The 13,663-nt window shown below is 40.5% G+C and overlaps 1 long non-coding RNA gene across 1 annotated transcript; it reads left to right on the forward strand.

Annotated features, from left to right (window-relative positions):
• The first annotated feature begins 7,646 nt into the window (after positions 1 to 7,646).
• Positions 7,647 to 12,941, forward strand: LOC117355447. Its single transcript, XR_004538372.1, has 3 exons — positions 7,647 to 8,029; positions 10,298 to 10,384; positions 12,548 to 12,941. It is a non-coding gene; the product is annotated as an uncharacterized LOC117355447 (long non-coding RNA).
• Positions 12,942 to 13,663: the final 722 nt, after the last annotated feature.

Consider the following 13,663-nt stretch of genomic DNA (forward strand, 5'->3'; position numbering starts at 1 on the left):
ACTGAAGTTTTTCCCATGAATTTGATTGTGCTTGATCAGAAAATAATTTTTAAAAAAAAGTTTAAAGCCCATCCAGGGGTCACTGAAAGCCACTGATTACATAAAGCTTGGGTTTCCATAATATTTGCTATTATTTTTGCTTAATGGAGCATGATACATTGAAAAAAAGACATTTAATACAAAATATCTAGCAGTATTTTATTAAATGAACCTTCAATATCTGCACTTTATTGTGGAATAAACAGAAATTTAACATAATTGTTACAGTTGTCCACTAATCGCTAAACACGTACACTTTGGTGTAATCATCTACCAATGGCGTTCCAATTACTCAAGCATTCGATGTCTTCCTGGATAGGATAAAACCTGTGATGCTGTTCAACTCCTTGTAACAAAGCCTCAGGCTGCACTGGGTTTGTGGTGATAACCGACTTTACCACTGGCATCACCACAAACCCAGTGCAGCCTGAGGCCTTGTTGCAAGGAGTTGATCAGCATCACAGGCTTTATCCTGACTATCTCAAGAAGACGTCGAGTCCAAGGGTCTCTGAACGGTGCCATTGTCAGTGGATGCCTTAAAAATGGCCGCTGATTGCGTGTCAATCACACAATGGCACCATTTAGAGAATGCCAAAGTTAGGCACCGGAAATGTAGACTATGGTTTTCAAGGCCTACGTTTCTGGTGCCTACCTTTATTGTGAACAAAGACAAAGAAATCCAACAGGTCTGCAGTGGATATCGGGTAATGGAGAACAAAAAAAGAAAACTGCAGAACTGATGTACATGATGCAGGCACTTTATTCAGTCAGGAAAGATCCCAGGTGCACATTTCACCATAATCTCCATACATTATATGGTGAGCCCTCCAAAACTTACCCACAAACTACGGTACCCAACTGTGTAGCTCCCTAATAGCTCTTATGCCTGCAGGTGTTATGTATATGTCAGTAGATGCAAACCCTCCCCCCCAAAAAAATAATAAACTGCGAGTAGATTAAACAATACCAACCAAAACAAAAACAGGCAGAAAAAATATATATGTATGTGTTATACATTCTTTTTAGGACACCATTGGATTCATCCCATGACAGGTGCAAGTTATAGACTGAAAGCCATCACATGCTGTTCTTCTTTTGTAGTATCTGTGAAATCCTGCCCTTGTGGTTTGATATATGTGGGGTGCACTATCCACCCCATCAGAACGAGGCTGATTGAAAACCGTAGCTGTTTAAACACTAGGAAAAATACAGCTGCCATGATGTCTCATAATATAGAACAAAACCACAGTTTATCCCAGCTTAAATGGTGCATCATTGAGCAAATTCCCCTCCTTTTTCAAAGGATACAAGTTATCTCATCTTCTGATACGGGAACAATATTGGATTTTTCATTTGAAATCTTTCAGCCCTTATGGTCTTAATGAGAACATGGTATATCCAGATAACAACTTCTTTATTTTCTTCATTTTATCACTAGGGATTCCTTTTACTAAGGTGCACTAGCGTTTTTAGCGCATGCACGAAATTAACACACGCTACACCAATGCAGCCGTTAAGGTCTAGCGCGCACGACAATTCAGAGCGCTATTCTGCACGTTAAGGCTCTAGACCTGCTTTATATGTTTTTTAATTGTATAATTGCATAGTTCCAACATATTTTATTGTGGTTCTTTCATATATCGTTCTGCAAGCTCAGTTTCATTCTCAAAAATGTTTTATATTTGTTCTTTTGTAAGTTCAGTTACACTTTTAATAAAGTTGTTCAAGAACAAAATGACATCATGCAGTTAAAGAGTGCGCTGTACACGCCGGGCTCCTCAGCGTTTCATTGAACAAACGCCATTGCTGTCTTCAGAAAAGTCGGGAAACAGCCTTCACTGTGGATTTCTGGAGCGTTTCATCCAAAGATGCCATTTTTGATCGCATGAAAATTGTGAATACATTTCTGCCCCTGAGAAAGGATCAAAACGGAGCTCTGTTGGGCAGCCATTATGATTCCTCTTTGATTCAGATAAGTTTTGTTTTTCATTTATTAATATTTTTTAAATTATTGTGTCTATCTTATGTGATTTTTTTTTAAGCAGGGTTGGCACACGGACTTTTTGCATATTACTTATTGAGTGGACCTATCTCAAAAAAGAGCACTTTATACAAATTTGGATATATTCACTGGGATTTTGATATTTGGTTTTGATGAAGGGCTCCTTTTACTAAGGTGTGTTAGGGCCTTAACGCGTGGAATAGCGTGCACTAAATTGCCGCGTGCGCTAGACCTTAATGGTAATTTCGTGCATGTGCTAATAAAGCTAGCACACCTTAGTAAAAGGAGCCCTAAATCACAAGAGACATTATGATGTACAGAACGAACTCATTTAGGCACTAACTTCATAAGTGCCATGTTTGAGATACCATCTCAGGTTCAACTGTCTTTGTTATCTTGAGCAGTTCCCCAGAATTGAAGTCTCTTTAATTAATTTTATATCCTTAAATTCTCATGCATTGTGCCTTTCTTTGAGAATGACCTCTGTGTCAGTACAGTAGGTTTTTGGCAAGTTTCGGTGGACTCACACTTTCCACCACAAGTGTTCTAGTTAGAGTGGGATATGGGCCTGGGTCCCCTTCTTTTTAGTCCACTGCACTGACCACCAGACTACTCCAGCGACCTGCATGCTGCTCTAATTGGACTGGCCATAACATCTGAAGCTGCCATACAGACGTGTATGTACTGTTTCATTCACATCTTTGGGGGGGCGGGAGGGGGATCAGTAATTACTGGAGGACATCCATGCTGTCATCTGGTCAATTTGTCTGAACCTGCGGTTCCTCTCGTACTGAGCAGGATTACTATCGCAACGACGCTTCATCAGTAGGGTAAAACTAACCTATCGTTCCGTTTAGGGGGGATTCTGACTTAGAGAACCCGCAGGTTCAGTCATTTGGTGTATGTGCTTGGCTGAGGAGCCAGTGGGGCGAAGCTACCATCTGCGGGATTGTGACCGAATCTCCCCTGAACAGAACAATAGGTTAGTTTTATCCTACTGATGATGCGTCATTGCGATAGTAATCTGGTCAATTTGGTCATCTTTTTAGCACTTATTCATTACTGAAAGAGGTCTAGCCTCAAACGTTCTGGTTTTGTCCTAGATGTTTTTTGCAATGTTCCATTATTGTAGAAAAACAGCCAAATCATAAACTGCCATAATGCCACCCAAAACTCGCTCCTAGCACAATCTCTTAAGATTGAAATACAGTGCTCCCCTGGACATTCGCGGTTGTCGATTCGCGATCCCGGTCATTCGCGGTATTTTCTGACCACGAATGGCTGGGCAGGAGAGAGCAGCCGGAGCACCGGCAAGTGAAAGAAATCACTCGCGGTATGCTCCGACCTCCTCTTCCTGCACCAAAGTCGGGCCTCACCAATCAAGAGCTGCTTTGACACGCAGCTCCTGATTGCTCTGGCTGCTCTCTCCTGCCTCTCTGGCTGCCCTTTCCAGTTTCCAGACCGTATTTGCGGTTTTTCAAGATTCACGGGGGTTCCTGGAACAGAACCCCGGCGAATATCGGGGGGAGTACTGTACATTTGAAACAGCATAGAAAACTCTCTAAAAGGTATGCTTTGAAAATAGCAAATTAGGAGGTTTTAGTCATTAAAATGTGCAAATGCCATTTTATGCATTTTTTTGGATGTTTTTCTCTTTTGAAAATGAGCCCCTTTCTCTTACCTGTTTGGGGGATTTTGACACAATTTCTAAAAGCCATTCAACCCGACTTAGGCTATCTAAAATTACTCAGCCTCTTTGCAATTAAAAGGATGTGCTGAAGGGTCATTGAGTTGTGTCACTGTCTGGCTTTTTTTTTTTGCTTTGCTTAAAGCTGCTCTTTGTTATCATCCAGAAGTTTCAAATTTCAAGTTTATTGTATTTGATACACCGTCTATATCCTAAGCCAGGGGTAGGGAACTCCGGTCCGCGAGAGCCATATTCCAGTCGGGTTTTCAAGATTTCCACAATGAATATGCATTGAAAGCAGTGCATGCAAATAGATCTCATGCATATTCATTGGGAAAATCCTGAAAACCCGACTGGAATACGGCTCTCAAAGACCGGAGTTCCCTACCCCTGTCCTAAGCGGTTTACAAAAGTTTGAGTAAATAAAAAACAACAAAAGGGGGAACAAACATAATTTAAAGTTACAATGGAGCTAGGTGACTGAATAGTTTGCCTAATGGCTAAGCCAGGGGTGAGCAATTCCGGTCCTTGAGGGCCGGAATCCAGTCAGGTTTTCAGGATTTCCCCAATGAATATGCATGAGATCTATTTGTATGCACTGCTTTCAATGCATATTCATTGGGGAAATCCTGAAAACCCAACTGGATTCTGGCCCTCGAGCACCGGAGTTGCCCACCCCTGGGCTAAGCCAAGGATATTCCTATTGTTTCATTTTAAAATTGTCTGCATTAAGGGAGGAATTCATCAAGCAGTGTTAGGGCCTTTAGTTACATATCCCACCTTTTATTAAGCTGCAGTAGAGATTTCTACCATGGCCTGGGGTGCTAAATGCTCCGATGCTTGCTCGACACTCATAGAAATTCTATGAGTGTAGGAGCAGCTTCGGAGCATTTAGCACTCCGGGCCATGGCAGAAATCTGTATTGGAGCTTAGTAAAAGGGGGGGGGGGGGAATTATTTGGTCTTTAACACAACTTAAACTGCCCAAACTCTGCCTATGTCGCTGTGGGGGTTAAATGCTAATGAGATGCAAAAAATCTCATTACTATGCAAATATTGTAATACAGGTTATAGTGATACACTGCAAATTGCATTAGGGTCTAAAAATGATGGTAAAATAAGCTCTTTTTTTTTTTTTTTTTTGCTGGGGTCATTTCATTGCCCAGGAGCATCAGGCCATAGAGCAGGGTTGCCCGAGTCCTGTCCTTGAGATCTACTGGCAGGCCAGGTTTTCAGGATATCCACAATGAATATGCATGAGAGACATTTGCCTGCACTGCCTTCTTGGTATGCAAATCTCTCTCATGCATATTCATTGTGGATATCCTGAAAACCTGGCCTGCCAGTAGATCTCGAGGACCGGTCTTGGGCAGCCCTGCCATAGAGCCATGTCTCAATTGTTTCTGGGATGCCAGAACAGGGATCTCACCCCCCCCAGCTTAAGCCCCCCCTAATACAACCCTATCAAGTTCATGCCACCCACTCCCCTTCCCCCTACTTTCCACTTCAGAGGTAGTCCTTGCTACGTCCAAGGACTACTTTGATATAATTGTTAGTTTGGGGGGAGGGGGAGATTTTCAGGAAGAAATGATGCCAAGTCACTCCTGCCCACTACAGCTCCACATCCAAATTGAGGTAGTCTCATGCGACTACTGGTAGGATCATATTTCCATATCAGAAAATATTTCCTTATCTAGAAATGTTATCCCTAGCAGTAGTGATACTACTGAGACAGCTATAAAAACCATGACACTAGTCACAGAAGCCTAAGAGAGCATATAATGTGAACCTTGTCTTGGAAAAACACATTTTCTCTGGTTCCTCTTCAGCTCAATTGAAAATCAGTTTTACATAATTGATTCTACCTTCATGGAATTTTAACCTTTCCAACACATATTATTAATTTCTCAATCATCTTGCTGTACACTGGAAAAGAAATGATGCCTGAATTTCCAGTGTTTTCACACAGATGGAAGGATATGAAAGAGATGTGGCACGGGCCTCTGATTTTTGCTTTCTAATGGTCTGTACTAGGGCTAAATTATTCTGAAAACTCCCTCAGTATGGCTGAAATGATAATTTAATGGTGCAGCAATCAGGACTGTAGGGAAAATTCATTATAGCCCTTTTAGATGCACTGAAGTAATTGGACTCTGTCCCTTTGCACTTGTGCTGAACTGTTTATCTGAACAGCAGTTGTTCAGTTTTTAGGGGACATTTACATTTTTTTCCCAGTGCAATAACTGCTGCTGAATGTTAGACTGTATTTTCAAACAAACCAACCAATGGAATATTGCTACGATTTGGGTTTCTGCCAGGCACTTGTGATCTGGATTGGTCACTGTTGGAAACAGGAGGAAGATTCTCAAAACTCGCAGGTAAAATCTGGCAAGTTGATATAGTGCCCGTAGTGGGAACGACTTTTATTTTACGGGCAATTCTCAGCATAACAGCATGTTATTTGTGCAGAAAATCACCGGTAAAAAGCAGGAGGAACTGTGCCTCTAGCGATTGCTCAAAAGAGCAGTCACTAAGCACAGCTCCTCCCTCCTGTCAAAGCTGCTTTCCCTGCCCCAATCAACTAAGCCTCAGGGATCCCCCCAACAGACTGAACAGGATCATCAGGAGGGATGCCATTAGGTAAGTTGTGTCACTGATGTTACATGTTCACAAAGAGTGAGATTCAGACCCTACACAGTTTGTGTTTCAACAAGAAATCTGCCTTCCTCAGGGGCCCTAATTTGGCGGACACAAATGTGTGGTACCTAATATCACAAGTGAACTTTATCAATGGGTCATATCTGGAACTGATCTTCTAAATGTCTTTGGAAGATTTAGAAGTGCTTGATTTAAAGACTGCATAGAGGTGACTCTTAAGTTTATTGTCTGTCTTCTGAAATAAAATCCTATTCATAAAATTTTCTAGGGGTTATAGAAGATTATTTATGTGCACTAAAAATAAAAAGTGAATATAATTGCTGATAGACTAAGAAGTATATGTACAAGTATACTGTACATTATGGTTTTTTTTTAGGGAGGGTAGTCCATCCTTCTTCATAGACAAATGCTATTCTGTAAGGCAGTGGGATCCAAACTTCAGTAGTACACCCCAGCCTGCCCCCTCCGCTCTGAGGCAGAGAGGCAGCTATGCATCCCTCCAGGGAGATCTCTCCATATGGAAACCGCCTGTAAGCGCTCCTATAGCCATTTTGTCCCGCAGCTATGGAACCAACTGCCTGCACAGATTAGATCACTGAGCTCATTGATAAGCTTCCGAAGAACAGTAAAAACCTTCCTTTTCAACTGAACTACCTCCAGCAAACAGTTCCCCTATACTCTCTTCTTCCGATGAATGCTGTTATACAATCATTCATGTTCTTAATTAACAGGAAACATCTCCTGTGACTGCTATGAACATCTCTCTGCAACCTGTCATGTCCTAAGCTACCATGACTGTCCTATGTAATGTACCATGAATGTCTAATATAACTGACTGTATATATCTACTGTAATCTACTGTGAATGTGCTTTTGTAACCCATTCTGAGCTCATGGGAGGATGGGATAGAAATCTAAATAAATACATTTTTTTCATGTAATGGGCTTCAGTGTGAGAAAACTCTGAGGGCCACCAAAACATTTACCAAACTACCTTGACATGCTTGTTCAGACTGGTTATTAAACATTAAAAATTACAACACGTCAAGGATATATATTAAAAATTCACTCTATAGTAAATGATGGCAGATAAAGACCTGAAATCCATCCAGTCTGTCCATTACTTATTTTCATAAAAATACATGATTAAATTAACTTGCCTCTCTCTTCTTTGATATTTCTGGGCCATAGACTAAAGTCCACTGGGTATTGTCCTAGGTTCCAACTGCTGAAGTTGCCATCCAAGCTCACTCCAGCCTATCCATCCATCCCATTGTTTGCAGGATATCTAGTATAAAGTCTGGCCAGTAAGGTCCTCATGTTCCAAGTTAGTGGAATTCCCATTGATATCCTCCCCAGCCCATCCTATACCGAAACACCATATACATCCGTACTCTATTTTGGATTGTCAACAGTAGCAAATTCCAGAAATGAGATATCTGAGCAACACACTTAAAAGATGGGCTACAGGGCTAGATGGACCATTGGTCTGACCCAGTAAGGTTATTCTTATGTTCTTTTGTAATCTAATAAAGATTTCTTTTTTTTTTTTTTGTTTGCTCAGTTTCTTCCTCCTGCTATTCTGGACTTCCAGTTCACTAATTGGCTTGTTGAACACCAGACTGCCTCAATACTTGGGCCTCAGGTAGAATTCTTGGCAGCTCTCTCTCCTCTCGGTCTTTTGCCCAAATCCCATCTTCTAACTCGTGTGGGTTTGTCAGCCACAACATATGTGTGGCCAGACACACAGTTGCATTTTTTTGGGAAACTGGTGCCCAAGACATAATGTTGGAAAGCTCACAGGCTTATTGGAAAATGAGACGGGTCTGGGCTGCATACCTTTTAAAATTTAAATCGCCCTTATTTTTGTAGATTTATTCCGGACACAGAAAATGGAAATTCTTTCAGGCGATTTTTTTTTCTTCCTACGAATAACAATAGATAGGAGGGGAGATTGGAGATTTGAAAAAGAGGAGGCTTAAACTACAGTTACACGTTTTATGGGGCTACCTGGTTTCCCCCATGTTTCATCTAATCAGAATTTCTTAAATACTCTTCTCCAGAATAGGTTCAAGGCGATTTACAAGATAAGAGCCCCATGCAACATAATGGGGCAAAGTTACATCACCTAGAAGAAGAAGGTAGAACTGTCATAAAAGGGAGAGAGTTACAACCCCCCCCAAAAAAACAAACAAACCAAAAACCCAATAAACAAAACCAAAACCATTGTGGAGGAGGACTACATTATTGCAAGAGGGGAAGCAGTTACATCCTTGCATATGTACCCCTAGAACATACACACACACTTCCACCCATGCATGCCCCCTCACAATCCATATTCTCACATCAGCATATCATACCTATTTTCCATATATGTGTACTTCTTGACATTTCCAACCACACATACAGAGCTACAAACGTTACCTTTGCAGATGCACTGCAAACATTCGATATACCACGGCACTTGAACCTATAGATGTAGAAAGAGGAAACATCTTTTCCTTCAATTATTTATGTCTAAGACAAATCACCCTATAAAAATGATGTTTATGGAAAGTATTCTCCTCCTAGGTTTCAATCTTTTTTTCTTTTTTTTTTGTCTTTATGTTTAAAAAAAAAATATTGAGTAATTTACCATCTGATACAGCCAGGAGGTGAACACACCAGTTGAACAGCTTTCCAGTCACTAAAGCTGTAAGCAGAAAGTGCCAGTGGCACAGTGGGACATCAAGCTAAGTACACTGAAAGCTTTAAAATGACACGTGTCCTAGAGGAGTGATTGGAATGACTAAGATCAGGGGTGTCCAACCTGCGGCCCGAGGGATGCATGCGGCCCCATGAAGTATTTTGTTCGGCCCTGGTCGAGGGCGATGAAGTGTTTTCCTCTGCTGCCCCCTGGAGTTTACTGTCTTGCCGGCTCCCTCCTCTGTCTTGCTGCAGCATTTGCGCGGCCCCAGAAACATTTCTTTTGGCCAATGCGGCCTAGGGAAGCCAAAAGGTTGGACACCCCTGACTAAGATGATTATTATTAGGATAAATATAAAAACTAATAAGTTAAAAAAAAAAATTTTGAATTTTAAAGAAAATAGAAAATAAAAAATATTGAAAGAGTAGGGGGATACATAAGACTCATGATAGTTCGCATGAGGCTGTTCTGACAAGACCTGTTCTAAAAATAGACTGCTGCGAACACTTGAGGTCTCGTTTCCCCATTATAATTATAATCACAATCATAACTTTAATAATAATAAATATTTTCCAAAAAATGTAAAGAGAAAAAAGATTGAAACCTTGGAGGAGAATACTTTCCATAAACATCATTTTGAAAAAGGAAACATGCCATTATGTCAAATTGTAAAGGTACACTTTACAACCTGTTTGCTATCTTTATCTTAGAAAGTCAGACCTAAGGGTTCCTTTTACAAAAGTGCGTTAGGGCTTTAACGTGTGGAATAGCGAGCGCTGAATTGCCACGCATACTAGACCTTAATGCCAGCATTGAGCTGGCGTTGGTTCTAGAAGCGTAGCGCGGGTTTAGCGCGTGCTAAAATCCTGCGTGCGCTAAAAACGTTAGCGCACCTTAGTATAAGGAGCCCTAAGTCTTAGCCAGACTGAACAGCATCATAAACCTAACCAATGAGTGCCAAAAGTGAATTATATAGCTTTTATATTCTAGAGAGTTTGCATATTTACAGAGAAAGAAACTTTGATTATTTGGTCTCAGATTTCTTTTCTTGTTCACAAAGGGATGAGAAAGAAAGTGCTCATAGTGGAAAAACATGGTGCTGCATATTGATTTCTTGGCTGTATGTAGACATACATATTTACATTTATATTGGTTTGCAAAGTAATTCCTTGATTGTTTTTATTTTTATTGTAAAAACAATTTATAGCTACTGTGTCTATTTTGTAGGGATAAAATACTATTACCAGTTTCACAAGAACTTTATTTACCTGATTACTGGGATGAGTGCAGAACCAAGGCTGCAGCTATGGACAGGTAAGTTAAGTAATATCCTTTCAAATTCAATCCATTAAAAAGCTATTTAGCAGTAACGTGCCATAATCAATGTTACTTGGTGGAGTTTCCAGAAGATAATATTTCGAAAATGGCACATTTGGTTCAATGTCTGTTAAATGATGGTCAATACCTACAAAGCAAGCGCACTTCCCAGAGAAATAACTAGCAGTAGATGATGGAGCCATAATATAGCACAAGTCAGAAAAGATAAGCAATGGATTAAAATCAGTACTTAAAAATTTATTAATATCACAAATAGATCGGAGGGATATAAGAAGGGAATCACGAACAGATCGGAGAAGGTTATCATGCCGCTGTATAGGGCCATGGTACACCCTCACCTGGAATACTGCGTCCAGTACTGGTCACCGTACATGAAGAAGGACACGGTACTACTCGAAAGGGTCCAGAGAAGAGTGACTAAGATGGTTAAGGGGCTGGAGGCATTGCCATAGAGTGAAAGATTAGAGAAACTGGGTCTTTTCTCCCTTGAAAAGAGGAGACTGAGAGGGGACATGATCGAAACATTCAAGGTACTGAAAGGAATAGACTTAGTAGATAAGGACAGGTTGTTCACCCTCTCCAAGGTAGGGAGAACAAGAAGGCACTCTCTAAAGTTGAAAGGGGATAGATTCCGTACAAATGTAAGGAAGTTCTTCTTCACCCAGAGAGTGGTAGGGAACTGGAATGATCTTCCGGAGTTTGTTATAAGGGAAAACACCCTCCAGGGATTCAAGACAAGGTTGGACAAGTTCCTGCTGAACCAGAATGAACGCATGTAGGGCTGGTCTCTGTTAGGGCACAGATCTTTGACCTGGGGGCCGCCGTGTGAGCGGACTGCTGGGCGCGATGGACCACTGGTCTGACCCAGCAGCGGCAATTCTTATGTTCTTAAACAGGTGACAATTCCCATAGTTCAGCTCTGGAACTGTGGACGGATCTTGTAAAGATCTTGAAAAACTGGATTGCAAGCAAGAAAATTCCTTCTTGCTCATGAGGTCATTTATAGGAATTAGTGGATGCCAGTATTGTACATTGCTCAAGCTGAAGGAGGAATGTGCCTCATAGAGATAGATTATGCACTGAGATACTATCATACAAAAGTTAGGGTATCCTTATAGATTGTATAAAAGGCAAAAGTAAACTAACCCCCTCTTCTACGAAATTGCGACAGCAGTTTCTAGCGGGATCAGCCATGCTGAATGGCTCGCGCTGCTCCTGATGCTCATAGGAACTCTATGAGCATCAGGAGCAGCGTGGGCCATTCAGCATGGCTCTCTGCGCTAGAAACTGCTATCGCAGTTTCGTAGAAGAGGGGGTAAGGCATTCTATATGAAATCTATTGCATTAGCATTTACCTTTCAAAAGGAAACGTTTATAAAATCTAAAACAAGCATCTGCAAATGTTAGGAGTTTAAATCAAGCATTGCCATTGTTGTAAAATGCCATCTTGGCAGCCCAGACTAGATGTATTCCATGTGTTATAAAAGGTGGAAGGGGAAGATCAAATTACAACTGGCATGGTTTCTTTTTTTATTGAATTTTTAATTATTTATTCAAAGAGGATAACATAAATATGTTTTACCTTAACAAAAAGAGCAACTACTTAATAAAGGAATATATGCATACAACTCCACTTTATAGAGCACCAAAAGTATTAAGAAAAAAATTAACAAAATCTTATTACAGTATACAGTGATTTTAAAAAATATATCCTATTTATCTGCGAGATTAGAAAAACAATTACACAGGACAACAAACAATTTTTTCTTAGTTCCTTGGGGTTTTTTGATCTGTTCCTGGAGTTATTTGAATTCTATGAGCGTTGGAGCTGTTACTGCCATGACCAGTGATGAAAAATGCTAGCGCAGTGGGGGGAGGGAGGTGTGGGGGGGAGGGAGGAATGGGGGGAGGGAGGTAATGGGGGGAGGGAGGTAAAATTGAAGCCTTGATAATCTCACTTAATCTGGAACATACCTGGCCAGAATTAGTTAATGTAGTGTAGATGACAGAGATTCTAGCTCATGATTAATATTGGGATTTATTAATTGCTTTTTCATGAATAGATTCACCTAAAGTGGTTTACAATACAATGATTAGTAATCAGGTGCTCTTAAGTATTTTTCTTATCTGTCCCAGCAGGCTCACCATTTAACTGTGGAAGATGGGGCAATGGAAGATGACGTGACTTGCCCAGAGTCACAGGGAACAGGCTGGGATTGAACTCATAACCTCAGGGTGCTGTGCCAGAAGCTCTAACCACTGGGCCACTCCTTCCCTCCATAACACTGGGCTTGAATCAATCAATGAAACCACAAACCTCTAATGTTATTCATTTTAAATAACGAGACGATTGTGAGCACTTCTTTGGGGACTGGTCAGCACTTTTTTGTGATTAAGGCCTCCTTTTATTAAACTGCGCTAGCAGCATTTAGTACGGGGAGCTGCGCTGAATGCCTTGTGCTGCTCCTGATGCTCATAGCACAGTTTAATAAAAGGGAGGGAGAGGTCTAAGTGTCGATATTTAGAACTGAGAGGCCATGAATGATTGGGGAGGAGGCACGGGGGAGGGGGAGGGGGAGGGGGCGATTGGGGATGATGAATTAAGTGTGTTTGTACTAGGGGAAGGATCGAGGGCGGAGGTATCAGAATTATATGCGCTAGTGCTGAAAGTTGAGTTGATTGGGAGTTTAGGAGCACGTGTACGAGTTCTGGGAGGGGGATCAAAATCATGGCTATTTTCATGACAAGGATATTTCAAAATGCTTTTGAGCCCTCCTTAAATGGTTCTCCTACTATCATCACTGTCCTCCTGTCCATTCTTTCTTCTCAAGTTTCAAGTTTAATAATTTTTTTGATTAATCGCTTAATCATACTTCTAAGTGATGTACAGTTTAAAATTACATTTGTTGGGTGACAATACAATAAATAAGAATACTTAAAAGAAAAAAAAACAATACAGAATTACAATCAATTTTAACATACTCATAACATTAGGTAAGGAGGAATGAAATACAAATCTTTAAAGTAAAGAGAAAAACATTAAGGGAAAAATACAGAAGGTTAACAAAATAACAAAATATAATAGGATAAAATTTAATAGGGTTATCGGATATTAAAATTAGTTTTCAAAGGTATCCTTGAAAAGAAATGTTTTTAAATTACTTTTAAATTTTCCAAATTCCTGTTCTTCCCTTAAAAATGTCCTTCCTCCTCCTATCTGTTATTGAACTGAGTATGTACTCCTGTCCTATTTGA

This window comes from Geotrypetes seraphini, chromosome 2, assembly GCF_902459505.1.
Source record: "Geotrypetes seraphini chromosome 2, aGeoSer1.1, whole genome shotgun sequence".
NCBI lineage: Eukaryota > Metazoa > Chordata > Amphibia > Gymnophiona > Dermophiidae > Geotrypetes > Geotrypetes seraphini.